Source organism: Dermacentor albipictus, chromosome 1 (assembly GCF_038994185.2).
Source record: "Dermacentor albipictus isolate Rhodes 1998 colony chromosome 1, USDA_Dalb.pri_finalv2, whole genome shotgun sequence".
Classification (NCBI taxonomy): Eukaryota; Metazoa; Arthropoda; class Arachnida; order Ixodida; family Ixodidae; genus Dermacentor; species Dermacentor albipictus.
The window spans coordinates 72,620,938-72,648,860 of NC_091821.1; the positions used below are offsets into that span (position 1 = coordinate 72,620,938).

The 27,923-nt window shown below is 46.8% G+C and overlaps 1 long non-coding RNA gene across 1 annotated transcript in view; it reads left to right on the plus strand.

Moving 5' to 3' along the window:
- Positions 1 to 27,923, plus strand: part of LOC135903946 (uncharacterized) — a 219,286-nt gene that overhangs the window by 139,600 nt on the left and 51,763 nt on the right. Inside the window, exon 2 of the long non-coding RNA XR_010564966.1 lies at positions 7,454 to 7,569. This is a non-coding gene — a long non-coding RNA (uncharacterized lncRNA). The remainder of the gene's footprint in view (positions 1 to 7,453; positions 7,570 to 27,923) is intronic.

Consider the following 27,923-nt stretch of genomic DNA (forward strand, 5'->3'; position numbering starts at 1 on the left):
AAGCAGGTCAATTGACATAGTTACTTTGCCCACACTTTGATGCAACGTCCTATTAGTTTCTTTTAATGTGCAGAAGCCGTTGGTAGGAGGCAGGGACGAAAGCGTGCGAATAGGGACGCGAACAAAGCTAGATTTTTCTATACAGTAATGATAATTGCATTCTTTTTACACAGAAAGGTATCACTTGCAGAGCTCAGCTTTTTTTTTTTTTCTATTCGACCTGTGCGCGTATTCAGGTCAACACACTCACTCAGCAGCAGCTGTATTTTGCAGCCTTTGGGATAGTTGAGCGACAATATTCCAACGCCGTTGTTACCCAGAGTTTTGTCTCTTTTTCTTCTTTTTAACAAATATCGTGACGCTATTGTGCTGACACGTCCCAACTTAGGGCGTAGTATCTACATCTCGGAGTGTACTGACCTGATTATCTCGTTGCAATGCTAATTGGCGGCCTAGCAATAGCAGTGCATGGTAAGGGCAAATTTACGCTCGAGCCCCAGGCCACACCACCCGCCTGTCCGAACGCATGTGGTCGGGTGAAAATTGCACATTTCGCATACTGGTATACACATTTCGGTTTACACTGTATGTGCGAGCCCAGTGTATACCAAAATTTGTGAACCAGTGTGCGAAATGTGCAGTTTTCCGCACGACTGCACGCGTGTGGCGAGCGGGTGGTGTCACAGCTCAAGCGTAAATCGGTCTTTAGTTAACCAGCCCTAAGGCCGGGTTAAAGCTGTGTAACTGGTGTGCGACCTGCACAGTACTCCGCTATCATACCGGTCAGGTGGTGTAGCTCAAGCAAACTTTCTCGAAGTGTGCTGACGTCACCGCATGCTCACGTAGTCCAGTAGAACCTTTAAAAAGATTACTTCTAACAGTTTACGAACATATTTCTTTAAACATTTTAGTATCACTCTGTCAACAATTCGCTACCGACTTGGATTGGAACTGTGATTTAAAACAAAGAACTTGATTTCTGAGTATGTCATATATCGGCATTAATGTGTGTTGGAAAAATTTATCAAGAACTCTCAAGTTACTTCCCATTCTAAATATTTCTCAGGAAACAGTACGAGCTATGGACGTACTCAGGATACATGTCCTTCACAAAAAAATATTTTGATGATGTATAGTAAAACATTCTTTACACAAAAGTAACGAGCCTTTTGACGAAGTACTAAAGTTGTTATTTAGACAAGAGTTAGAATACGATATGTTAACGGGGCACTTAAAATATTCTGTATACAAAAGTAAGAAGGAAGTCTTTTAACGGTGTATTTAAAGTATTCTTTATACAAAAGTGAGAAAGAAGTCTCTTAACGGTTTATTAAAAAATATTCTTTATACAAAAGTAAAAGGGAAGTCTTTGAACTGTGTATTTAATATATTCTTTATACAAAAGTAAAAAGGAAGCGTTTTGACGATGTATTTAAAATATTCTTTATACAAAAGTAGGAAGGAAGCCTTTTAACGATGTATATAAAATATTCTTTATACAAAACTAAGGAGGAAGTCTTTTAACGGTGTACTTAAAACATTCTTTATACAAAAGTAAGAAAGATGTATTTTGACAGTGTATGAATAAATGTTACTAGAATGTAAATGTATATAGACTGTCAGTAAAGTAAATAGAAAGTTGGTAGAAGTACTAAATAATGTTAATACGCATTTTTGTAAGGGTAAACTCTTTCACCTCCACTACTAGCGGAAGAAGACCCTATCCAGAGCCGCAGTTGCTGACTGCGGCTTTGGATAGAACTGACCCTCCGCTGGCTCAGTTCTATACTAGTGAGCACGTAGTGGCGGGTACGACTCCCGGTCGCGGAGGCCACATTTTGATTGAAAGCACAATGTAAAATTTATTTAGATTTAGAAGCACGTTATAGAATCCCAGGTAGTCGACATTAGTTTGCAGCTCTCCGTTAAGGCGCCTAACATAGCCCCATAGCAGCTTTGAGACGTTGAAATCCGTGAATCAGTCAGTCAATCAGTCAGTCAGTCACATACTGTAGTCCTAAGGGGGGGGGGGGGGGGCTATTCCATATCGTCTGCTGCTGAAGTTCTGATTGGCTGGGCTGAGGTACGCGTCAGAAGGAGACAGGCACTCCCAGCCAATCAGCACTTTAGCAGCAGAAGAAATGGACCTGTCCACTAGGTAGACGCTTGCAGAATACCGCCCCCCCCCCTCCTGTCATCCCTTTCACGCTCCTCCCTCGACGTCGACCTAGTTTCATGTACAGTAATTTCTACAGCGCAGAAACATGCTAACCGGAAGCGCAATTAATTTAAATGCGGATTTTGAGTACACTTACTTCTAGAAACAGGTACAAGGCACAGAGTTTATATGGCAAAAGTTTTCTGCTTTGAGTACTAGCTGCCTTCAATTGTACAATTAGAACATACCCCCCAATGTCAATAATTATAAAACAAGTTAAAGAAAATTAAATTATGTGGTTTTATGTGCCAAAACCACTTTCTGATTATGAGGTACGCCGTAGTGGAGGACTCCGGAAATTTTGACCACCTGGAGTTCTTTAACGTACACCTAAATCTAAGTACACGGTTGTTTTCGCAGTTCGCCCCCATCGAAAGACGGCCGCCGTGGCCGGGATTCGATCCCGCGACCTCGTGCTCAGCAGCCCAACCCCATAGCCACTGAGCAACCACGGCGGGTATATATATAAAAAAGTTATTTTGTGACCTATTCTTAATTAATTATTGTATAATTATTGCACAAATTTTGATGTACGCATCTGCTCTAAAACTTCATAAGTAAATAAAACAACCTTTCCCAAATCCCGCATTCTTATCTAAGACAGTCACGGCGTCGTGGAAGATAGAGGTATTTAAAACATAGGGTGTTCTCCTTTGCGCTTGTGCAGGGTATTTTGAACGTGCAATACCGCTACGTAGTAAAATTTCATGCTGCTCATTAGTGAAGTTTATTTAATACATCACGCAAACATTTTACTCACGAATTTCCTTCACTCAGAAAGCCATGCAGCGACGCAAGGTGCACGTAATGACGCTATTCCCAGAATTGCTTCGCGGTCCGCAGTTTATTACGTGAGAAGGAAAAGCTCGCGAATTTAAAATCGAAATTCGGCTTCTACATCTGAAAGACAAATTATGAACTTGAAAGCTTCTGCTGCTCGGCCATTATGGGTCCCAATAAACGCACCCGGGCGCTCACAGTTCGTCTGGTATGTCGAGCGAGTTGTTTGGATTTCGCAAGGGTCTTCAGAATGAAGGCATACCAGACGCTTGTTCGTACATTACAAATCTACATGCGAGTTATTACGGCACTTCGACCGTGTAATTTCGTCGTCTTCTTATACATTTTATTTAATTTGGGCCAGCTAAGGGAAAGTATTTCTTTGATTTGAAAGCGACGGCAGATAACGATGCCTTTGCTCGATCGGCGAGCACGGAGTGCAATCTGAAAGCGTGGCCAGATATAAATGCTACATTCTGTTTCCGCGCGGAAGTTAATTTGTGCGATCACCAGTGGCATTGCCTCATAAACAAAGTCAAGGATTATTTCAGATACTTACAGTATTCCGCGCACAATATTGCAATAGTAGGGGTAGGCGAATATTCGAAATTTCGAATAGAAATAAAATATTAGACTGCAACTATTCGTATTCATTTCGAAAATGAACTATTCGGTATTTTCGAATATTGAAGCAAACCAAATATTTCGCAAAAAGAAAAGGAAAAAAAAAAGAACAGCTGTTAAAGCCTGGGGTGCTACAACATGAAACTATTCGAAACTTTTCTATTCCAATTCTGCAACCAGCCCTCCGCGACTGGCCAAAAACTTTTTGGACCACCCTCCCTTCACCTTTCTGTCACGCGACGTCACGAAAACCGCGAAAGCTCCTCATCTGATACGACGTGTACACACTGATTATGCATGATGTGACCAAACAAAAGAAAAACAGTTATTTCTGATTCGACGTCTTTTCACCATCAGCCTTCGGCTATTAGTCAAAAGTTTACGGGCTGCATCCACTTCACCTGCCTGTCACGCGACGTTCAAGAAGTTATTCAAGAACTTACCGCGTTAAAGTGATGTGTACGCGTTAAAGCGTTAAAGTTGCATTAATATGCCGAACAAAACTGAATTTTGTTCTGAATAGCCGCAGGCTGCCCCGTTCCGAAAGGAATAAAAGATGGGTACCGGGGATCACTCAGGCATTGGCTACTCGCACCTGCTGGAGAGCATGGGTTTATTTGCGCACAATAAAACTTTTTACGTCACCGTGTAACGTTTTCGAGCACTTTCAGCACGTTTACGACTTCGTTCTGCCAACTCTTCTTTGCTGAGGATCCGTTTTAGCGTCATTCTTAAGCTTCCGTTACATGCCGCCGCGATTTTCGACCAGCCACCGCAAGCTAAGTAAGGGAAAGCGGACCAATTGCAAACGCAGGCACCACCCTCTTCATCCGGTTACCGATTTTCAGTGCAGTGCCTGGGCCCCATCGAATCCCTCTCCACTTTAGCGTGCTCCTCGCTTCTTGTCAGCCAATTAGATAAGACAAGCCGCTCAGTGTAGGCAATGTTTTTCGTTTTTCAAGCAAACAAACGTGACCTCCTATGAACGAAGGGAGCATTTGATTGGCCTGTTCAGACCACCCTGTGGGTGACTGCCCGATGCTTGCGTCGGCGGTTGCGCAAATTTGACGTCAGGAGATCGGAATAAAAACATATTAGAATAGTGTTACGGTATAGGGCACCTGGGGTGCGATCTTGTACGCGTTCCAAAATAGAACGGAGGCGGTTCGTTCCACCGAGCCAAATACGATTCGTCAATTTCAACCGTGCCGAACGCCATGACGTCAATTGTGACGTGATATCTGCTGTCAATCATTCCGTGTCGTCTGCTATCGGACGAACGGAACGGAACATACCGCCTATTTCATGACGTAAAGAACGAACCGCCTCCGTTCTATTTTGGAACGCGTACAAGATCGCACCGCTGGTTACTGTTCTTTCTCGGTTAAACAAAGTATCGCAAATTATCAAATGTGATACAACGACAAAAGTGTTGCGAAGCAATTTAGAAACAAAACGGGTAATGCAAGCTTTGTTTCTATCTTCGCAGGAGAAGCCTACATGACACCCTGTGATTTTTGCTTGTAGTCTGTCATTTAGTGTTTTTGGCCTGGTAGTCAGTAGCAGTTTTATCTTTCACGCTACAAACAGGGATGTTTTCCTTGCAACGGATAATATTACATGTGTCTACGGCGCACAAGTAACTCAGCAGCTTCTTTTTCTCCACAACTTCGGATCTGTTTTTCGGTACCCACCTACTTAGGGTTTTCGGACAGTTAGTCATACAGCAGCCATTCATTCTTGGAAAGCTTGTTTGCAATTAGACTCGAAAGATGTTGAGAAGCGACTCGTGCAGTTTGTTTATGACAATTAGTAACATTGAGTTTGAAACTGACCCTAATGCTCCCTGATCGGTAGTTGTCTTCATTTCACTAGTCGCTTACAAGCGTGGTACCTAATCATATCGAAAGAAACATTCCTGCTCTAAATATATGCGTCTGCGCTTGACTATTCGATATTTAATTCCACATTTGATACTTACTAAACGTATTCTATTCGTATTAGAAAACGTTGCCCACCTCTACTCCGTAGTGGTGAGCTCCTACATATATCAGCGTGTATGCGGATGGTATCTGCATCTCAACTTTTGGGGCAACGTGTGCGCAGATGCCTGGTCGACTGCAACGAGATGCGACTTGTGCATTTAAGCACCTACACCGTGAGGGAACGCAGCTGCCAACAGCGATGTGTGCTGCCATTGCCTACAAACGGTAAGTCATCTACCACTACACAATCACTATCAACGGATAGGCAATTCCCTACTTGGCCCTGGATAGGTTTCTGGGTGCTGTCACTGGCTGTGGTATGCATGTCCTGGTCCTGGCATCGCAATGTTAAAATCACGAATCACTGGTCTTGGACACGTCCTACGTTACATTGCAGGGCATGTCATGGGGCCCGTGCAAACGCTGCCTACATCAACTGTAAGGTACTTTTTTTTTTTCTTGGCTGCATGCATTATACTGTAACTAGGGTTCTGCGTTTTTGAACTGAAACCGAATAAAAAGCTGCGCTACTTTTTTTTCAGTATTTCCTTCTAAAAACAAAGAGTTAGCGAAAGGAAATTTACTACAGACCTAAAACGGTGATTGGTGCGCAGCTGCGAGCCAACATGACCTCCGATGCAAGGAGCCTGGCAATGTCAAAGTAACGTAGGCCTGTTGCCCACCACAATGGTTATTTCTTTTCCCTACTTGCGTCAGTTTTGCCTGCCGCTGTGGCCAAAACGAGGCTACGGACAGGAAGCAGGGGAGTCTCGACCCGCGCCCTTGAAGTCTTCGCGCTACGGCAACTGCGGTTGACGAATTATGCAAGTTCAATTGGGATAATGTGTGATCGCATCTACCGAACCTTTTCTTCTGTTGTATTCATTGGAAACTATGTTATTCGTTGGAAGTAATGCGTCTGCGTGATGTTCCAAATAAAGCCTCAGTGTATTTGTGATAGAATATGAAGTGCACTCGCACGTAAGTCCTGCATAGTCACATCGTGGAATGACTTTGTGCCTTTGCTAGAATGGCTGTCGAAAACTTGGTTATATTATGTAGTGCGTGTGCGGAAGAAGCAGGGCTTGCACTGATACAGCCCATTTCAGCTTCAACAATATTAATAAGCAAGATATTCCCCGAAAAAGAAAAGAAGGCTCGGCAAGATTGAGGCGAAATATTACCCACAAAAAAAAAAGACAGGAAATCTTCATCAGCAAAAACATATCCAGACACACACAAAAAAGACTTTTTTGGAGGAAATTAAAACAGAAAGAAATGCACCGAATTTTGGAAAAATGAAAAAAAAATCGAAACCGCTGAATCTTAGTCACAATATTCCAGTTCTATCAACTTGAGCTGTACTTGCTTACGCACATTGGAAGGCCTGCAAGCGATATGACGATGCATACCTCGTCGCACGTCGACCGTTGGTACACTTGAGGAATACAGTGCGCCTCCGATGTCGCTGTATCTCTCAGATGAACCTCTTCGAACATTCTTCTGGCTACTTACTCGACATATGGCTTTATGTACAGCTGTATTTCATACTACCTCACCGATTGGTCAATATACGTGACCACAAAAGACGGCGACACAACTTTGCACAGAGTGCATCGAGCACGGAATACCCCTGGGCGATGTATTAAGCCATACTATATTCAACATTTCTCTCACTGGCCTGCATAGAGAAATGAACTTTACTGAGGCATTGACTCGGGCTAGTTGGTATGTCACACTGTCAACATGGTCTGTCATTGTCTGTCCCTGTCTTTTTAGCGCTTTTGTTCCCCAGCATGCATCGAGAAGTGCACTCGCGAATCGGTTAAAATTTCCTTATATGCAGGTGACATTACATATGGAGCTGTCGCCACGACCGACATGTTCTGCACGGAAGCTTTCAGAAAACCATCAACTTCATTGAGGCGTTTCTACTGGCACGAGGTCTGATGACGCCACCAGGTACGTGTGCCGCGATAGCCTTCAATAAGCGAAATATCACGCGCTACACGCTAGGCTAATGGTCGCGCACTTTCTTATTCAGTATGTGTCAAGTCAGTGTCTGGGTGTGACATTCGGCAGATTGATTGTACACCTCTATAGTTGGAAAACTATAGAAAAAAACATCGGATTATACGCGAGCATCTCCCGTATGCTCTCAAGCGACGCTGGTGCTTACTCGGGCTGGAATGTGGACTATTTTTGCAAGTGAAGATTCTTAGACTACGGCCGCATCGATGGCACAGAAAGACACGAAAGCGTTATTGTAGTATCTCAAGTCGACAGGTCTTGGCGACCGTTTGTAGACTCCGTGCGAACTTTCAAATGCGTGCAAAATTGTGCTGTCTCTCTCTCTCTTTCTCTCCTTTCTTCTCATCCCTATATCCCCTTCACCCAGTGCAGGATAGCAAACAGCACGTGCGTCTGGTTAACCTCCCTCTCTTTCCTCTCTTCTATTTCTTTTTCTCTCGCTCTCCCTCTCTGCTGCTACATAATGCCGACTACGCATGTATACGGCACTTTTCGAAGGTTTTCGGCGATACAGCCTTCCGGTACAACAGGGACTTTACCAATCCAACATAAAAGAGCTTACTGGCACGCAAGCAAAAGCCCTGAGGGTGTGCCTAGGCCTACTGAAAAACGAGTCGAGTATCGGAACCCTTGCAGAGAACCATATGTGGTCGACGCGGTGATGCAGGAGCTGTGCTTTCACAATAGTTGAACCAATAAATTGAACCATGAAAATAGTTGTCTACATGTTTGGTGCACGGTGTCTGCCAAAAGTTCACGCAGTAAGTCAGCGAACAAATGGGAGAGAATGTAGCGGCCCTGCTTTTCTCACTTTCTCCACTTGAAATTCTAGTACGAGTCAGGCTGCTATGTGAAAAGGAAGAATTTTATGCCTGCGCTTTTTTCACAAGCCATTTTAAGCCCTTATCGAAATCGAGATCGACGAACAGATGGAACAAAAGTTCATCATCAATTTTTTTGTGGAGTTGGACAATTATGGAGCAGAAATTCATCTCTATTGCAAAAAGCCTATGTAAAGGATGTCGCAAAGGAAAAAAAAACTATGTTCAAGTGCGTTCACCAATTTTGGTAAAGTCATGAAGACTCCAAGGACGACGCTGTATCAAGACGCTCCTTCACCAGCTGCGAATATGAAAGCATCGCTCATGGGCGTTCTCTTGTGCTCAGTGACTTACGAATGACTGCAAGAAGCACCTGGTTTGAGAAAGTCATTAGGTCACCGCATTTTGACTAAATATCTGAAAAAATAAAAAAGGTTTGCGCCAAGATGGGACCGAAACTACTCACTTCTGAGCAAAAGTTGCGATGAAAAGAAGCGTGCATTGAGTGAAAAACTTCAGACGACAGCGATGAATTCTTCCAAAAGCGTCATCATCGGCGACAAAACTTCCATTTACGAATGCGACCTCCGAGAGCAAGGAGTGAAAAAAAAAGGAAATATGAGCTAAGGTAAAAGAGGGCGGAAGGGCAAAGCAAAAATCAAAGTCGTGTTGATCATGTTTTATGAATGCCATGAAATTGGGCACACACGAATTCGCGCGTGAAAATTAAACTGTCAATGCAGCTTTGTAGGAGGAAGCCACCGCCTACTGCATTCCTTACCATCACTTTTCATCAGGGTGTCGAACAGAAAAAAAAAAAAATAACGGTTTGGTTTTGGTTCGGGTTCATCGCACACCGATTTCGTTCCGGTCCAGTTCCGGCCAAGAAAAATAAGAAAGTCACAGTTTCGCCGGACAGGTGAAGCACTGATTGCAATAGCAAATTTTAGACAGCTATACAAAGTAAAGTAAGTTGTTTTGTCAGCTGCATAAACTGCTGTAAGCATGCACTTACTAACTAAATTAAGAAGCACGTTGTTACACGCACACAGGCAAATACCAACACATCTCACTCGATACCAGACGGGCAATCGCTGTCAGAACTCGGGTGTGATGAAGAGCGGCAGCAGAGGCGAGCGAATTCCCATTTGTTTTACCTCTCGCTTCAACGCGAACTTGGTGTGCGAGAACATAGTGCACACGAAGCAATCAGCTATCTCCAGTCGGCTAGCCCTCGATCTTATTGCAAATTGCCTCCTAGATAGGACGCGCACGGCCACGCTCAGCCACCGCAGCTGGAGTGGAAGAGGAGGGAGAGAGGAAGAGGAGAAGTGCACTCCCGACTAAGCAGCCGTGATTTTGATGTCACCACTTTCGTCACGCCGGTTTTGGCAAAGGAAATTTCGGTCCAAGTATCATGGCGTCATAAACCAGAGCGCCCAGGCCTGCTATCTATGGGAGGCGTTGATCAAGCCACTATCTTTATCGGCTCACCATATAGCTAGCTTTCGCTCACACCTGCACTTAAAGGGACCGACAACCGCTCAGAACATGAATCGAGATAACTCCGCTCATGGAATGATTCCCTATCATAGCAGCTAAAACAAGCCATGTTTTTCTCATTAAACGTGGATTTATATTTTTAATTCATCACTTAACGTCGCGAAAGATGACCTTTGCCACCCCACACGGCAGAAACATGGAGCTGCATAAGAAGTCCACTACGTGACCCACTAGGGTACGTGACCTCTTGTCTTTCTGTTAGTATTGAAATGCAGCATAGTTCTTATTATTATAAGTTTTCTCTGACTTACAATGTACAGATAAGCCTTCGTTTATTGTGAGCATAAAAGTGGCGCTGCGTTCGCCTTCGTTTTTGATGAGTTGGCTTGGCTCATCTATCGACAGAAGATCGACGACGGGGGCCAGCCAATCATGGCGTATGCGTGTACTTGGGAAAAAAGACGTCGTAGAAATATAAGAAATGTCTGTACAACAACGCCAACTTATTGCACCAGCTTTTTATTTTCAAAAGTGGTTGAAAAGGTCAAAATGTAGGTGGTTAACCACAGTTACACTCACTCCTGTGAAAGCAGAACGACGGACGGCTTTCACAGTTCGCGAGGCGGGCTATCGATATCGCTCTCACTTCTTAGCGTTGCTGGAGGAAGGGCTCTTACTTTTTTTAGAGGCTGCACAGATCGAAAAATTCTGCTTACCAAATATCCACGCGCTTTTGAAAGTAACCGCTGCAGATGTAAACACTACCGCGGGTGACCTTCGCGTTGCGTCATTAAAGACTAGGTCCTTAAATATCGGTTGTCAGTCCCTTTAAGGCGCGCGGCCGCAGTGTTACAGCACTTGGATTTTATGCGGAACATCATGGCGACGCTGGCGACCATGGCTGAAATTCGTCTGGAGTGTCCGTATAATTGCTATCGCCATAATTTATAGCGGTTCGCCAATCGGTTTCCGATAGCGAACCTTATCTTGCCCTGTGGCGACATGCTACATTGTGCTATCTATTGACTTGTGCACGTGGCGCATGCTCAATAGTTGTCAGGAGGGGGCCGAAACGAGCTCTCTGGCACATGGGAGGCAAAAATCAATGCTTTTACGTAAACGTCAATCAAGTTTATTCTTGTCCAGCTACAGCAGTCCTACTCATAAAATTTAGAGGACGCTTAAGCTTCGCCTTTAAGAGTGGAACGCGACAGCATTCAAGGATACCTGATTGCTTCTTACGCTTCCCGGTAACTGCAGATTATGTAACCGTAATGTTTAACAGGAAACGCCAGCGGCGAACGCTACGCACGAAGGTGAGCGGGCTAGTTGCCTGGTAGAAACGCGGTCTCTTGCGTGGGTCGCGGATGCGCGGAGGCGAGCGCCATCTGGATGGTGTTGTTGCAAGTAACCGAGCGCAGCGCGCCGCCCTGTGCATGGTAGAAATGCTGGAAAAGGGGTTTATGTTTGACTGTGTGGTACAGCCTGAAGCAGGAACAAGGGACGCGAGAAAGAAACGAGGACAAGCGCTGTACCACACAATCTAAAATGGAAAACCAACTAGCCCAAACCGCCACACTTCCAAATTTGCGTTTGAGTTTCCGCGTAGTGAAATTATGTTTTCGGTTATATATTCAAATTACAGTCCGACGCTGTCATGTCTGTAGGTTCTGTTTAGGTTGTATTTTATGATTTTTCTGACGCATCTTATTTTGAGGAAGCCGATTAGTTCAGTAACGCCTCTGCGCCCCGCGGAGGGCCTGCGTGGTTGTGGTTCGGAATGATTTTCCGGCAAACGACGTCCGACGCAAGGCGCCGACACCTGGTTTTTCGCAAGACGGGGCCCTCAACGCTATTGCATTAAAAGCGGTTATCTTAGGCAGTGTGAAAAAAAGTTAATTTATGTGGTTTTATGTGCCAAAACCACTTTCTGATTATTAGGCACGCCGAAGTGGGTTACTACGGAAATTTTGACCCCCTAGGGTTCTTTAACGTGCGCATAAATCTAAGTGCATGGGTGTTTTTGCATTTTGCACCCATCGGAATGCGGCCGCCGTGGCCGGGATTCGACTACGCGACCTCCTGCTTAGCAGCCTAACGCTACAGCCACTAAGCAACCACGGCGGGTGTTTTAGGCAGTGTCGTCGCAAGAGTGTGCGACACGTGGTATACAGCGCCTCGACGCGTTCATCCTTGCCCTCCCTATTTCCCGCGTTTACGTTCATTATCATTGTCACATGTATTGTCGTTGTATATGTATTGTCCAAACATTAAATATTTAGTGGGGTGTTCGAAGAGCTAAACGTGCGAATTGAATCGAACACGAATAATAAAAAAACATGACCGTCGAATATAAAATTGAACATCGAATATTTCCAATTTCTGAAAAAGCGAAATAAAATATTTCGCGGAGTGCGTTCTACAACGAAAGGCTTGTCTACATTATTTCACACATGTACACAGTGATACAGCGCAACCACATCATACGCGATAACAATGAAAGTAATGAAAAATGTAAAATGTCAACCAATGTTGACGCTAAACAAGACACGGTCCACGTTTAATGGTCCTTCAAGTGATTCGATGATTAAATGCTCATTATATATGTCTCTATTCTGTCTCTTCTTTATTTTAGCTGGGCGCGTTCAACGTATACCCCGCACCAGCGCGGTGATCAGCTGTTGCCCCAGCGCATGCGCACAAAAGCGCGGCGTTCTTGAGTGCGTTTTGACTGCGGTGCTTGAACTGCATATTGATTAGACTGTAGGTATGCCTTGCTGTTGAATTGATATTGCGTAATTACTCATCTCTTCATTAAATATCATAATTCCCTATTTCTCTATGTTAAACATAAGGTCTAGATCGGTCGCTTCGTTGCCACGCATATTCGCAAGTGTCTGTAAATCTCTTGCATTGTCCGGTAGTAGCAGTATGACATTCGCATACAGCAGTCCGGTGACCTTCTGTTTCACCCTTTGCGCATTACGAATATAATATAAACCAAACTATAATTCACTGTTATCCAGTCGTCTTTACAAGCCCTTACGTAAAGTGTGAGCAACAATGGATACAGAGGACATCCTTGCTTCAGTCCTGGATGAATTTTAACCACTTCGTTTAATTTCCGGCCTTCCCATACGATATGTACCCGGTTGTCCCTATATATCTCCTTTAGTAGCTCCACGAAATCATAATCTATTCCTGCGTGCTTGAGAATATCTCAACATTCCCCGTCTACATTCTCGTAGGCTCTCTTAATATCTAGAAATGTTATCCATAAAGGTCTATTTTGAGCTATAAAATCTCTATGAACTGAGGTCTGAACCTATTCTGTAGTTCCACCAGTAAATAATTTTACACTACCCACTTCGACAGTTGTAATTTTATGGCTTGCATTGTCATTCTAAACGGGGGGATCAGTTGTAAGTTTTCTGTAATTTTTGAAAATTGCCTGTTGCAGATAACATAATCCTAGTCTTTGAGCTGTATTATTCAGAGAGGCGGATATTACTTGCACAAGAAATCAAAACACATTTTCAACTAATTAAATACGAATAACCTTCTTAATGTTACTTTACGGCAGATTTTGCAATTCCGAATTGCAGCCGGTGAGTTTGCAAGGCGTATCTACTTAGAATGAAATCGCAGGTCAGTATTGTTAGGGTACCTTACGCACTATAGGGGAGGGGGGGCTACGTTTAATCTGTGTATCTATCTATGTATCTAATGTATCTATGTGGGTTTGCGTCTAACCGTTTTCCCGCCTACTTGGGTCACTGGGTAGTCAGTAGTGGATTGGGTAGCACATCGGGCAGCTGTGCTGAGGCAATTCGAAACCAACCATCGGCCCAACCTGGATCACTGAGTATGTGGCAGTGTGTGCATACGTGCCGCTCTTCAACGAACCTCTTTCACCCCAACGTGGGTCACTGTAGACGCGGGACCGGATAGGGACCGTTGCTCGAAGAAACTCTTCGACGCCAGCTTGGGTAACTAGGTATGTGCCATTGGGAATCTGCCGCTGTACAGTGACGAATAAGACCTCTTCAATTTCTCTGATGATAAACGGAATAGACCCAACGTCACGAGAGTTCCTCAAGGACAGCAGCCCGACGCATTAGCAGGCTGCGGCACAGATGCACTGGGTATGTGCCGCTGTTGAATGAACCTCTTGTCAACTTGGGTCACTGAATATGGGCGTACCACTGGGTGTGCGGCAAGCGAGGGGCAATTCTGAGCGTTCGCTGGCACCGGCTCGTCACGCTTCTCGTCTCGCGGACACGAGCGGACTTCGCGCCATTACCACTAGATGGCGCAGCGTGTCCACAAATAAGCTCAATAGAGGAGCCCGGTTTCTGCATGACGCGTTTCTCAGGTGCCATAGATTTCGGAGGCCACGCACAGGCTTCGTGGTGGCGGCGCCAGATGACGCCGGGTGTTCTAGGGGGAGCGCGAAATAGGAGTCCCGCTGAAGTACGCGCCTCAAATACACCTCGTTTTGACGGTGGCAATATGTTGTGTAGCTGTATTGATTCAATGCTAAAGCAGGAGACACACGGTACGATTCGGCGTCCGATCCGACGTGCGGCGCCGCATGCTCCGGCATGCGGCATACGACGATTCGGGACACACGGTGCGTGCGTGCGAAAGATTGAGCGGCGCGTAAGCTCCGCCCACATCCAGCTCCCCAGCTTGAGTTCATGTCCACGTCGAGAAACGCAATATAAACAACTCTGCACAACACTGCGTCGCTTTACGCGAACACTGCCAATAATGTCATGCCCCTGCGAGTGACAGAACACTTCACGACGGCGCGTCGTCCACTGACGACTCCGCTAACAGCCAGCGATAGGGCCGGTAGGCCTAGCTAGGCAGACGCCGCGGCCGACGGCGCTTACGATCCAACCCGAGCTCGTCGAAGAGCGCCTATGTTTGCCAAAACAATTAACACTTTACATTTAGGTCGCCCGTAATTAAATACAATTGGTTTACTCGACGCAGTCGTTGCGAAGGGCAAACGTGCAAGCAAAGCGAGCAGCCTCGCTCAGACGGTCGGTGTGTGCTGTCTGCCCGCGAAATGCCCTCGCGTCGCGTCTCCTGATCTCGCCAGTAGCCTAGTTCTAGTGTACTAGGCGTTGCTTTGAATAACAGGCACACGTCGAGATAATTTTACTGAACTGGTAACTATTTCGTGTCGGAAACAAACTGCAGCAGGCAAGGAAAAAAAAAAACACTGCGAGAAACCGGCCAGCCAGCGCCGCCTCCGTGGAGGGAACGTCACATGCCAGCCGCGCTGTCATTGGCTGCGGCCAGACGACGGTGCGGTTGTCGGACGCGTCGGACGATGAAAATCTGCCCGGTTTGTCGCACGCCGGACGTCCGATCCGGCGCTCCGGCACGGCAAAACACCTCGATTCCGGCTGCCGTTCCGGCGCGTCGGACGCCGGATCGGACACCAAATCGGACCGTGTGTCTCCCGCTTAATGCTTCACGCCGACGTTGACTGTCATCGTGAGATGGATTATGCCGAATTTTTTTTTTCTTCTTTGTGCACCTGTTCCAAGCACGATGCGCGCCGCTTGGATAAACGTGTCGCGTTGCCGCCATTGCCGCGATCTCAGCGATGGCTTTATCAAAAGTAAGCTATAAGAAAACACCCGAGGCACCTTGATAAGAATGAGTAAAGGCGTTTTTTTCTACAACGTGCAGTTTATCATTGGAATGCGCAGATACGGATAATTTTTTTATCTACTTATCAATCATATAGTTAATCAGTGAGATTGTCTTGTCTGCACAGAGTGGGCTAAGCTTCCACGCCTCGATAGAAGAATAGTTACTATGTATGTGGTTAGTTTTCTTTTGCTTCAAGAACGTACTACTGGAGTGGTGGTGCATATGATACAGCGAAGAATCACATCGTATTACAGAAATTATAACTCCGAACTTCTAGTTTGCAACAAAGGAAGAATCCAGCAGGTACTATCTTGCTCAATATTATGTTCTTTATTTTCTACATAAAAGCAGCTGACGACATTGATGCTTCCGAATCATGAACGAGGACAGTTTTTGCTAAACACCACGATGATATTTCTTACATAACTGCAAGTGGCGCAGAGTCTTGCGCCTTGTTATGATCGACCAGTCAAGCGTGAGATACATTCAGACGTACGTTACCATTACAAGATAATATACCTCGTTCCAAAAAAGGCTGTTACGGTTAGCCTGGACATCGGCCTATCAAGTGTAAGAAGCGTTCAAGTGGGCGTCCCCATGTCGACATGATTGCCCTCTTCTCCGAAACAGCGTCACCCCTTCTATTCTCCGAGCTAACACAAAGAGATGGACGAAGAGAAAGCAAACCGAAGGGCAGGAGGTCGTCGACGACAGAACCTGACGAAAGCACTAATATTTCCACCGGCACACCAAGAAGGCGTCGACGACCGCAAGACCACAATGGGTTATTTAAGGCCATCCTGCCCCCGTGAGAATCAGAACCGCTCGAGACTCGGATGAGAGCCACAACCATGTACCACTGAAGTGAGTTCATTCTTTTCTACTTTTTTTTTCATCATCACGATGCCCACCTTCGTCGCCGTTTCCTGATTCTTGCGGTGAAGAGTCACCTCACCCGTTAGAGATCGTATCAACTGGTGGCAGCGGTGGGATACCCCACCCTTCATCCTGGCTTCAGCAGAATGGTGAGCGCCTGACTTTGAGAATTTGCCAAGTTTTATCTCGTGTGTTTTCTAAAAGTGCAAATGAGTTTCTGTACGTGCAGGCTTCTGTTGAAAGCTTCCTCACGTCAAAGCAGAGTAAGAAAGTCCTCGTTCGAGATCTACCTTGGATTTAAGCAAATGGAGAAAGCAAGAGTTGTTATTAATTTGTGAAGAGCTGGGAATTGAGGTCGGGAAAAGTCATGCAGAGAAAGCCTCAACTTATTGAGGTTACTGAGAAGTGCGGGGCTCTTGAGGACGAAATTTCAAAAGCATGGGAAGAGATATAGGAACAAGTTGAGAAAGCTGAACAAAGCGTTGCAGAAGAAAGGGAAGCTGCAGAGAGAAAGGAACCAGAGGAGGAGAGAGCTGATCAAAGGCAACCGGCAGCAAGAAAGGAACGAGAGGAACAGAGAGCTCACGAACTAAAGCTAAATGAACTAGACGTGCAGCGAGATCTGGCCATGAAATCGGCAAATAACATCTCAATAAATGAAAGACGTTCAGGTGAAGCAGGAGTAAAAATAAGGAATCTGATGCCGTCGTACAAGGTAAACGATGGCATGGGATTGTTTCTCGTTACTATTGAACGAACTTGCAAAAAAAACGGGTTGGCACTAGAAAGTTGGCCAAAACAGATTCTGGCCAATCTTCCTGGCGGAGCAACCGAAATAATTGCAAGGTTGACGAGAGACGACGCAGGTGACTATTAAAAAGTAAGAGCTGCGTTGCTAAGGAAATATCGGCTCTCAGCGGAGGCTTTCCGTCGTCGTTTTTGGGAGACGAAAACCGGGCGAGTCTTTTCAAGGTTTCACTTGTAAGCTGAGAGCCAATTTATTTGAATGACTAAAAGGGGAAGACGTGTTCGCTTGTTACGACAAGGTTGGTGAGTTAATTTTCATGGAGCAGTTCTATGGGTTCTCGAGCGAAGAGATGCGCCTGTGGATTCAATATAGGTCGAGCGAAAAGTACTTGGAACGTGCTGCAGCACTATAGCAGATGAATTCGCTGCACGCGTGTCAAGAAAACGCGTGTCAGGCCATTCACTAAATTCAGCAAAGAAGAAAACAGGCGCCCCATTCACCACGAGAAGGCTGGAGGAGGGACAAAGACGTGCAGCCCGATAATTCAAGAGAGGATAACACCGTAGTAAAAGACGAAAGAAAAAGAGCAAAGACGTTTCAGCCTAGAAAAACGGTCGTCTGTTTCCGATGCCAGGAGCCTGGACGCCTTGCAATGGGCTATCGGAAGCCTAGAATTGTTTTTTTTCTTTTGTGAAAGGCAGTGATGACAACTTAACCCTCTTAGAATCCTCCCTTCGCGACCTCGTAGTGAATGGAATGTCGTATAAAGTACTTAGGGACTCAGCTGCGACAGTGGACATTGTCCACCCTGCGTTTGTTAAAACTGAGGATTTCACTGGGGAATATGCGTGGATCCGGCAGGTAGTTTAGAAGAGCCCATAGCTAGCGTGAAGAATGAAGGGCCATTTGGACTATTGCTGACTGAAGCAGCAGTATCACCAAATCTGTCGAAACACTACCCCTACTTATTTCCAAATCACTCGGAGGCGCTGTTGAAGAAGAAGGGCCTGAGTTTTGGCGGCTATACGGTCCAAGCTCTCATGCGTTCCAAGGCTCGAGAGATCGCGGGGGAGAGAAATCACGGCAACGAAGGCAAAAATATGCCTCGTGACATAGACGGTCAAGAAGCACAGCACATAGCTAGTGAAATCAGTGAAAAAAGCGCTAGTGAGGAGGTACCCGGGTCAGTGAGAATACCGCAGCAAGGGCTTGCAGAGGAATTACACACTAATTTGGTACTGACACATTCAGAAAGCTCCTTAGACCTTCTGAAAGTTGTTAAAGAAGGAATCGTGGCGGAAGAAGAGAGCAATCACGTCGCGAAAGTAGAAACAAGGACTATTCCGGAGGAGGTTCCTTGCGGAGACGAGGCCAGTTTAAACAGCCCCAAAAGGTTGAAGGAGGCGTTGAAAAACTCCCTCGTACCTGCGCACTTGAGCGACTTTCCGGAATCGTCGAAAGGAGAGGAGAATGCCCTGGGGGTCGAGCAGGGCAGGAACCCGATGCTCGGGAACTTCAGAGGCGCATTAGGCGACCGCTTGGTATGGCAAAAATTGCTTAAACAGCGCTAGATCAAGCGGGCCAAGCATTTTGCTTAGCGAAGAATATATAAAAAGTCGCCACACTGCAGTCCGTAAGACCAGAGAACAAGCCATCATCCAGAATTTCAAAGGGCTCGTTGTGGCGGGTGAGAAAACGAAGGTGTCACCTAGCAACAAATCAGAACGCGTCTCCACGAGGAGCGGTGCGGCTGAAAGGTCCAACCGGGCTGAGATATCCGTGTACGAACAGGACCAGTCAGACTGTCCCTGCAGTAGAATGCGCCGCGAGAGTGAGGGAAAAAGGAGGCTGGCGATTCTTCCCGCGTTTACGGCCTCCTTTTCAGGGACGAAAAAGCAAGCCGCCAGCACACGAAGTGGCAGGCGACGACAGGGGGCAGCGCATGTCTAGCGCCCTGTGTTGCCCGGCGAGGCCCGAAAACCTTCAGACAGAGCTCCAATAAAGTGCGCATCAAGAGGTGATAGTTGTCCAATTAGGCACATCCATAAGTTTCTTGTCCGTAAATAGAACGCAACGCAATTTTTTTTCCTTTCTTAGTTATCAAGAACTTGTTAGTTTTAATTTCAATGGTCTCGCGTTACGCTCAGAATTTTTTTGTATTGTTTGTTGTACGAGCCAGATACAAAAACGCGCAGCCGGTGTTCGGATGATGGTGGATCGAGGTAACCATGATTTTTGCAGATAAGCATTGACATTGAAAATTTATAGAAACAAACAATTTTGGGTAATTCAATGCTTGCAGAGCAGAGCAGGTGCGTTTATCGATAACCATTGGAGAAATTTGATTTGCTGAAGCGCGTTTGGAGAAGCAAACATATTTTTTTTTGCGCGTAAATAGTGCTTTTTGTATTGTTTTGTTTGCCCGTTGTGAATTCATGATTAACGCCATTATTGCGGGGCTTCAATACGTTCTCAGTCTCTCGACAACCGTGGCTTTGTCAGAAAAAGAAAACGCAAAAACGTTAGGCATTAGGCAGGTTGAAATACGCACTGAAGTCTGGTTTTCTCCTTTGTTAGTTTTCAGGAATCTGGAACGAGGGCTATAGGTGCGATTCTGATAGGGTTTTAGGTGAGGACCACGGGAACTTGGCAGTTCTCGTGGTTAGTTGGGTGCCCTCTGTTTGTTGTACCTTGGGCTTGGCGTGGTTTAGTTCCGGAAGGTGTCGCCAGGCAGGCGTTGGAACGATTGGCGAAACGAAGCAGAGGCACGAGGTCTACCGGTCTCTTCGAGGTGCTTGGATACTACAACTCCTTTGAGACCTCCTGTCGTGGTGGACGGGCTGTTATGATTGACTTATCAAGTGTGAGACAATCAGGCGTACGTTTCCATGACAAGATGATTTGCCTCGTCCCAGAAAAGGCTGTTACGGTAAGCCAGGACACCGATCTGTCAAGTGTGAGAAACGTTCAAGCGGACGTCCCGATGTCCACATAATTGCGCTCTTCTCCGAAACAGCGCCACTCCTTTTATTCCCCGAGCTGACACAATGGGATGGACGAAGAGAAGACAAACCGAAGGGCAGGAGGTCGTCGATGACAGAACCTGACGAAAGCACTGATACTTCCACAGGCTCCCCAAGAAGACGTCGGTCACCGAAAGACAGCAAGGGGTTATTCAAGGCCATCCTGGCTCCCGTGTTAATCAGAACCGCTCGAGATTCGTATGAGAGTCACAATCATGTACCAATGAAGTGAATGCATTCTTCTCTACTTTTCTTTTTCATGATCACGATGGCCGACTTCGTCGTCGTTTCCTGATTCCGGCGGTGAAGACTTACCTCCCTCGGTCTCGATCGTATCAGCCTACTAGGCGCCATAAAAAAGTCGCGATCACGCATATAGTGCCCCGAGAATGATTTGCAGAAATTGAAGAACATAGCATACTCTGGTTTGAGGCGCCAAACATGCGTTGAGCCATGCCTCGCGAATAAAAAAAAAACATTAAAAGAAAGAAAAAGAAATTCTGTGCGTTCTACAGCTGCTGTTAGCGCGCATTGAGAATGTGACGACATTCGTTAGCGATAGCAGTGTTATTGTTACAAGAAGCCGTGCTAATGAACTGGTTGTCTTTCTTATTTTCCCTTCTCGAGGATACCGCCTTTCTTGCTTTCCGTGTGTCCTCGCGTATGCGTTTCACGGTTTATCTAGTAATAGTAGCGAGCTGGCATTGCGGCCGAATCGGGACCTTCAGCAGAAACGGTGATTCTGTGGCGCCCTTGAAAGAATTTTTCCACCGTGGAACACAACTGGCATGACTGAGTTCTGAAGTGCAAACGTCGCTGCCTTAGGTGGCCGTGCAGTTACTACCACGCACCTTTATACGCACGCCATGCCCCGCACACACACCCATTCTCGCACATAACGCAACTTGTGAGTCGTAACGATCTGCTCGTAGCGTGCACCGACTGAAAAAGTAGCCACTTCGAAGAATCCCCTAATTTATTCAGCACTCGTTCGCACCCTAAGTGTTCGAACCGTTTCGTGCCGGACCGGCAAACCACCATTATCGTTTTCGGTTCAGGCACGCTTTAAGAATATTGGCTCGGGGTTCGGGTTAAATTCCGGCTAGAATGCCGGTTCGGGTGCGGTTTTCAGTTCGGATTCAGAATCGGTTCGACGCACTGCTTTTCATACTCTTTATTTACTTCTCTTAGCCATCACTCGAAGCAGAGTACGTAGCAGGCTTGAGGAATATGGTACCTCAGGCCAATCTCCCTGCTTTTCCTCAAATAAATTCTGCTGTCTCTCTCTACCCACTACGTACTACTGTAATTGCTTCGTGGTTTGCATTGTTTGGTCTTCCTTTGTTGGCACTTCAGTGCACGCGCAAACTGTTCCCCAACAGGGAAGCTATATTATTCAATTTCTTCGTCGACAACCATAGTCTCTCGTGTTTACTGTCTGGTGCGGCGATAGTACGTACTCGCCAAAAAGGATGCATTTCTATGAAAGAGTGCTATTGACGCATGTCTATCTAAACTTTCTTTTATGCATCAGCCATGTTAAATGGGCACACAACTTGAAACAAAAATGAACGATATAGGCGTTGTCAAATCCAAGTACTATTTTCAAACATAGAAACCTCATAAACTTCCGAGATATCACAATTTAGGTCCTTGTTTTGCAGCAAAGAACAAATGAAGATAAAAAAATGGCTATGTAAACACTAATACCGATTGTTTGCTAGAATGCTATTATGATGTACTCTCCCACTTGTAAGGCAACTTACCACTGAAATATCTTTTTTGGCAAGCAAACCCATTCGTTAAGCAAGATAAACTGGAAATACCAGCAATATTATATCCTTTAACTTCTGCGGTGAAGTACAAAAGTATATTAAAGTCAAGATCTGTGTTGTCCATCGTTCCTGCTCTCATTTTATTTGACTACACTAGAGCGTGGCGCCTGCGGGGATGATAACTTGGTGTCGTGAACCTTATGACCAGGGTCACGACCATCAGCGTCTGCTTTGCATGTGCATCTTGCAGTGTGAAGGCCCTTAAGCGCCTATGAGCTACCTCTCTTAATTGAAATAAATAAATAAATAAATAAATAAATAAATAAATAAATAAATAAATAAATAACTGCGTGCGCCTCTCCAGGCTTTTGCGGTCCCTTATTCCCACGTCTTGACGCCAGCAGGATCATGAACGTGACGTTATCGGGGTAAAAGCTGTTTATTGGTTTATATGTAAGGGGCATCAATTCCGATCCATTACTCTTAAACAAAATTACGCCCTTTGGGTTCTATCTTGCCAGACAACGATAATCGTCATCTGTCTTGTCCGCATTTCCTATCTTTACCGCTGCGGGCCCGGTACTTCCAAGTCACGAACGGCATGCGCGTTATCAGCATGAGATAGCATTCTCGACAGGAAAGCAGCGAGTACAGTGTTTTCAAGAAAGGAAACGCAAGCAAGACAGATGCTGATCGTCGTTGTGTGACAAATATACATCCCAAAGGGTGCAGATTTGTTGAAGAGCGATCTCCTGCACTCTAAGAAACGTTTGCACCTTTTGGGGTGTATATCTGCCACACAACGATAATCGTCATCTGCCTTGATGCATCTCCTTTCTTTAACGCTGCGAGCCCGGTACTTCCCAGTAACGAACGGCATGCGCGTTATCAGCATTACATAGCATTCCCGACAGGAAAGTAGCGGGCGCGGCGTTTTCAAGAAAGGAAACGCATCAAGGCAGATGACGATTATCGTTGTGTGGCAGATATACGCCCCAAAGGGTGCAAACTTCTTTTAGAGTGTAGCACGCCTTTGCCAAGCATTCACACGCTCGCTCTTCCTCTTCGTCTCGCTCGCCTGTTGCGCGCAATCAACAGATTTCACCTCGTGTGGCGTGTTTTTCGCTGTTCGTGCGGCGGCAACAGCGCGTAGCCGAAATGCGCGTAGCGCTGCTAAGCGGAAGTTAATGGTGTTTGCTAACAAGAAATAAGCGCCCGCGTGACGTTCGGTACTGACGCATATAGTGTCTACGGGCCTTCTAGATGCAAGTGCGCGGCGTGGAGGATAGAGCCTCCCCCCCCCCCCCCCCTTGCGGGGAGCGCAACGAAGGTGACCGAGAAACTGCTCGCTCGCCTTTGAGCTCAGTGTAGTTTAGGGGCCCTTTAAAACTGTGCCGACTGCTTGTGACAGTGTCTGTGATAACGAAACGTATGTTTTAGACCATATACGTGTCCGGTGTGTCATTGTCGCCAAATTGCCTCCATTCAGTCCTTCTCCTCGCTTCATTCATCAGCAGCCGTGAAAGTGCAAGAAACATAGCAAAAAAGAACACCACAGCTTTTACCGATGAGAGAGTCTAGACAAATTTGCTAATAGAGGATGGCAGTCTTCAAACAAAGCCAAAATAAAAACCCAGGATGTAGCTTGAAACCAGCTACAGCATTCACTTAAACTTTTGAATTTTAAATTTGTGTTTGATTATACGGCACACTGAACATAAAGTATCCTTACGGGCTTTATACAACCAGCAGCATTCTGCATAGTCTCAAAGTACTACGCACGTACTCGATAGACAAAGTGTAGTGCTGGCATCCCTAGAGAGAGAGAAAGAGAGAGGGAGAGGTGGTTCTTGTAGGGAAAGGAGGAAAGGCTGGCATTATCTTCTGCAACCCTTGCGGGAGCACGGCTCCGCGCCAGCAGGGGAAAGGATATGGAAGTGAAGGAGATAGAAGGAGGGAGAAAGGTAGAGAGTCGCCATGGCAGCAGTGGAGCAGCTCGGCCTGGAAGACCCAGTGGCTTCGACCGGAGGAGTGGACTGGTGATAGACCATAGGAGGTGGCCCAGCAAAAGAGAAGTTGAGGCGGATCAGGAGGCCCGATGTGGTGAATAGCCGTTAGGCTATTCGTCTTTGAAGAAATTTGAGTCTCACCGAGAGCCCCGACGAGTCAAGGTACTTGATGACACTTCGGAAGGCTGGTAGCTGATTACGACTTGGGAAAAGGATGTCTTCCTATCGTGAACATCTTCCTGACGGTGCTGCAGGTGAGCAGGGCAGGCCAGCAGAAGGTGCTCCAGAGTCTCTGGGTCACCGCAGGAGGCACAGGCTGGCGAGATGGCATACCCAAGGCGGTGACGGCGGGCTGCCGTCCAGTAGCACCCAACCCGCAGTCGTAGAAGCAACGAGCTATCCCTTCGTGGGAGGCCGTGCTGTGTAAGAGGCCGTGGAGGCCGTCCCAGGGATACCCGTTTGTCCGGATGGCAGGCGATGATGTGCTGGCGCATCCTGTGTTTTGTGAAGTCCGATGCCGTTACAGCAGAACTGAGCGGGACGCTTGGGTGGTGGGCGCTCTTTGCCAGAGTGTCTGCCACTTCATTGCCCGGGATCCCTACGTGCGCCGGTAGCCAGTGTAGGGATAGTGAGCATCCGGCATCCTGAAGGGCCGCCAGTCTTGAGGAGAGCAGTGCAACCCCAAGGCTAGCCTTGTCAGGGCTCTGTAGGCAAAGCAGCGCCGCCTTGGAGTCGCAGAAGATAGCTGCCGTAGTTGTTGGTAGCTCCTCTGCCAGTAGGTCCACAGCAAGGTAAAGTCCTGCTAGCTCTGCTGCGGTAGAGCTTGCATGTCCCGGGAGACGGCACAGCTTGCTTTTTTGTAGGGCCGGTGCAACGCAGGCTGCTGTGGATGAGCCCGTCTCCGGTATCATGGATCCATCGACGAAGATGTGAAGGTGGTCCCCAGGTCTCTCTTGGAGGAGACAGGCTGCCGTCTGCTGTAGGGCACATGTTGGGGAACGGTTCTTTGAGACACCTGGCAGCTCCGTCGAGATAGGGATTGGTGGTCGGTGTGGTGGGCGAGGCTGTACGGCGTTTGCAGGCGTGTCCCCTATGACTTCCTTATAGAGGCCACACAGCCGTCCCATGTGTGATGCTGGCCGGGAGCGTAGGCGGGTCAGGAGGGCTTGACCATCTGCGGCATGATGTAGGCGATCAATGTGTCGTAGCCCCTGTTGCAGGAAGAGTAGTGATAGGAGCCAGGTACCTGCCTCAGCAAGAGTGGCGGCCACTTGTGAGGTTCGGGGAACGCCAAGACAGACCCGTATTGTTGACCGTTGCTGCAGCTCCAGTTTCCGCAGGCGGGGTTGGGGCAGCGCCACAAGAGTGAGGGCATAGAGTAGCCGTGAAGTGCCTGCAGCTTCAAAGAGCTGCAGGGCCCACCTGGTGGTACAGCCCTGTCTGTGGCCATATCACGCTGTCATTCTGATAGCGCCCAGACTGTTAACACGTGACGTCTACGTCACCCCCTTTCCAAGTGTACATATATCGCTCCCTCCCATGAATAAAGCACTTTCGTTACAGGACCGCCGGCCTGCCTACATGGTGGCAGCGGACCCCAGCCGAGATGTCGACTACAGCGCCTACGACGCTACCAGTTCCATCGACTCTACTACCGACGCCGAAACCAATGAATACGTCAGACGACGCCTGGCTTGGTTGGAGAACATGGAAGAGTGAGTTCGAACTGTTTGCCACTGCTACCCAATTGACTAAGCAGCCAACCGATGTGCAGGCAGCAACATTTCTCGTTGCAGACCGGACCGCCGGCCTGCCTACACTGTCCACGGCCAAGGAGCTGTGAGATCGCCTTGCGGACCCGAAGCGTCTGGGCGCACAGGGCATTGGTAGCCGGCAGCCAGGTCAGCTGATGGTCAATGCGCAGCCCCACGTACGTGACTGCCTTGCTCCATGGGATCTGGACGCCTTCCAAGCGCAACCGGGCGGCTGAGTGGTGGGCTGCTGCTCTGGGGTGCAGCAGCAAGGCCTCGGTCTTCCTGGCCGAGATGGTAAGGCCGATGCTGCACAAGTAGGCAGCCGCAGTGTCCAGGACTCTCTGTAGGGCCGCACGTGTTGCGGTGGTCCCCGCACCCATAGTGAGGGTCGATCGGCAGTGCAGCAGGCAACCATGCCAAGGCCAAGTTGAAAAGGAAGGGGCTCACCACTGACCCCTGTGGCACGCCTGCAGCGACTGGACGGGAGGTGCTCTTCGATCGACCCACACGTACCCTGAGGGTGCGATTGTGCTGGAACGACGAGAGGAACTCCCGCAGGTTGCCACAGATGCCGAGGAGGTCCAGGTCCTGCTGGACAACTGCGTTCCCCTGCTAGAGTAGGGGAACGCCCTACAAGCTAACATACTTTCATGGACAGAAGATAGGCATCACAAAACCGACTCAATTAACACAGAAGATGGTGCGCTTCATTCTATAACTGGCCTGTGCGAACGACTAGAACGCTTCAGCGTAATTTTATTTTTTCCAATCTGTGTGTGTGAGTAGTTTTCGAGGAGGAGATCTAGTATCTGCAGCCCTTGTCTGTGTTGCCACTCGCCTTTACCGTGCAATTCCTAACTTCATTTACTTTTCACCCCTTCCCCTTACCCAGTGCAGGGTAGCAAACCGGATATTCCACGTGGTTAACGTCCCTGCCTTGCCTTTTATTCCTCGATTTCTCTCTCTTGAAGGATGGCATACTTGCTTCAGAGCGTCTGAAACAAATAGTGAAAATGTGATAAGGATCATCGGTTGGAACACCATCTTGCGTAACGCAATGACGTTGGTAACTTTTACGTTTGCTTCTTATTTTTAGCGAGATCTAGTTATGAATTTAAATGTTTACGGCACTACGGGTCACATGGAAATTCTAGCAAGCGGGCACAGGCATCTAAATAACCATATTGTGAACAAAGAAGCGTGAACGAGAAGATCAACGAACAATAGCAAGCGACTGAATAGTTCACGACTTGTCGAAAACAACAACGTCGAATTCGTATATATTAAGCGGAACTGCCACCATGTGCCCGTTAAGGAACCCCACTTGTCAGAATTGTTCCCGAGTCCATCCCTGCCACCTCTCTCATAGCCACAGTAATGCCCTGTGCCGTTAAAGCCCCAGAATGAATGGATCGATCAATCAATCAATCAATCAATCAATCAATCAATCAATCAATCAATCAATCAATCAATCAATCAATCAATCAATCAATCAATGAATGAATGAATGAATGAATGAATGAATGAATGAATGAATGAATACCGTCCTTACATTTCCGTGGCAGCATGTACGAGCTAGTCGTCGTTAACCGTGGGCCATGACTGGTTTGGCCGTGGGTGACGACAAAGACTGAAAGTAGCCGTGCAGCACAGCACTACAATGGCTGTTTCGCTGAACCGCAGCCGAACTGAAAGAGAAATAGAGCGACACAGTAACTTTGTTAACAATGTTAGTTTTCTACGTGCCGTTCTAGTGGTCTCGCAAATGTGATTGCATAAATTGTTGTGACTCCCACTTGTTGCTTAATTTAAGTATACCGAGCCAACCTCAGCTTTACTCGGCATCACGTACATTCAAGGATATGAGTCACGCTATTTCACTCGTTCACCTGTTCGACCACTTTTCTGTTCTGCCTTTAAAAGCAAAAAAAAAGAAAAATAGAGAGAGAGGGGGGAGAGAGAGATAACAATAAAACAAAACGCATTGTTCGAATAGATTTTTGAAGGCATCTGATCCGGAATGTTCGTATCTGATAAAGAAACGTCAACCACTAGAGTAAAGCGGCGTACTCGTAATTAGAGTTTACTGCAAGTCGAAATACA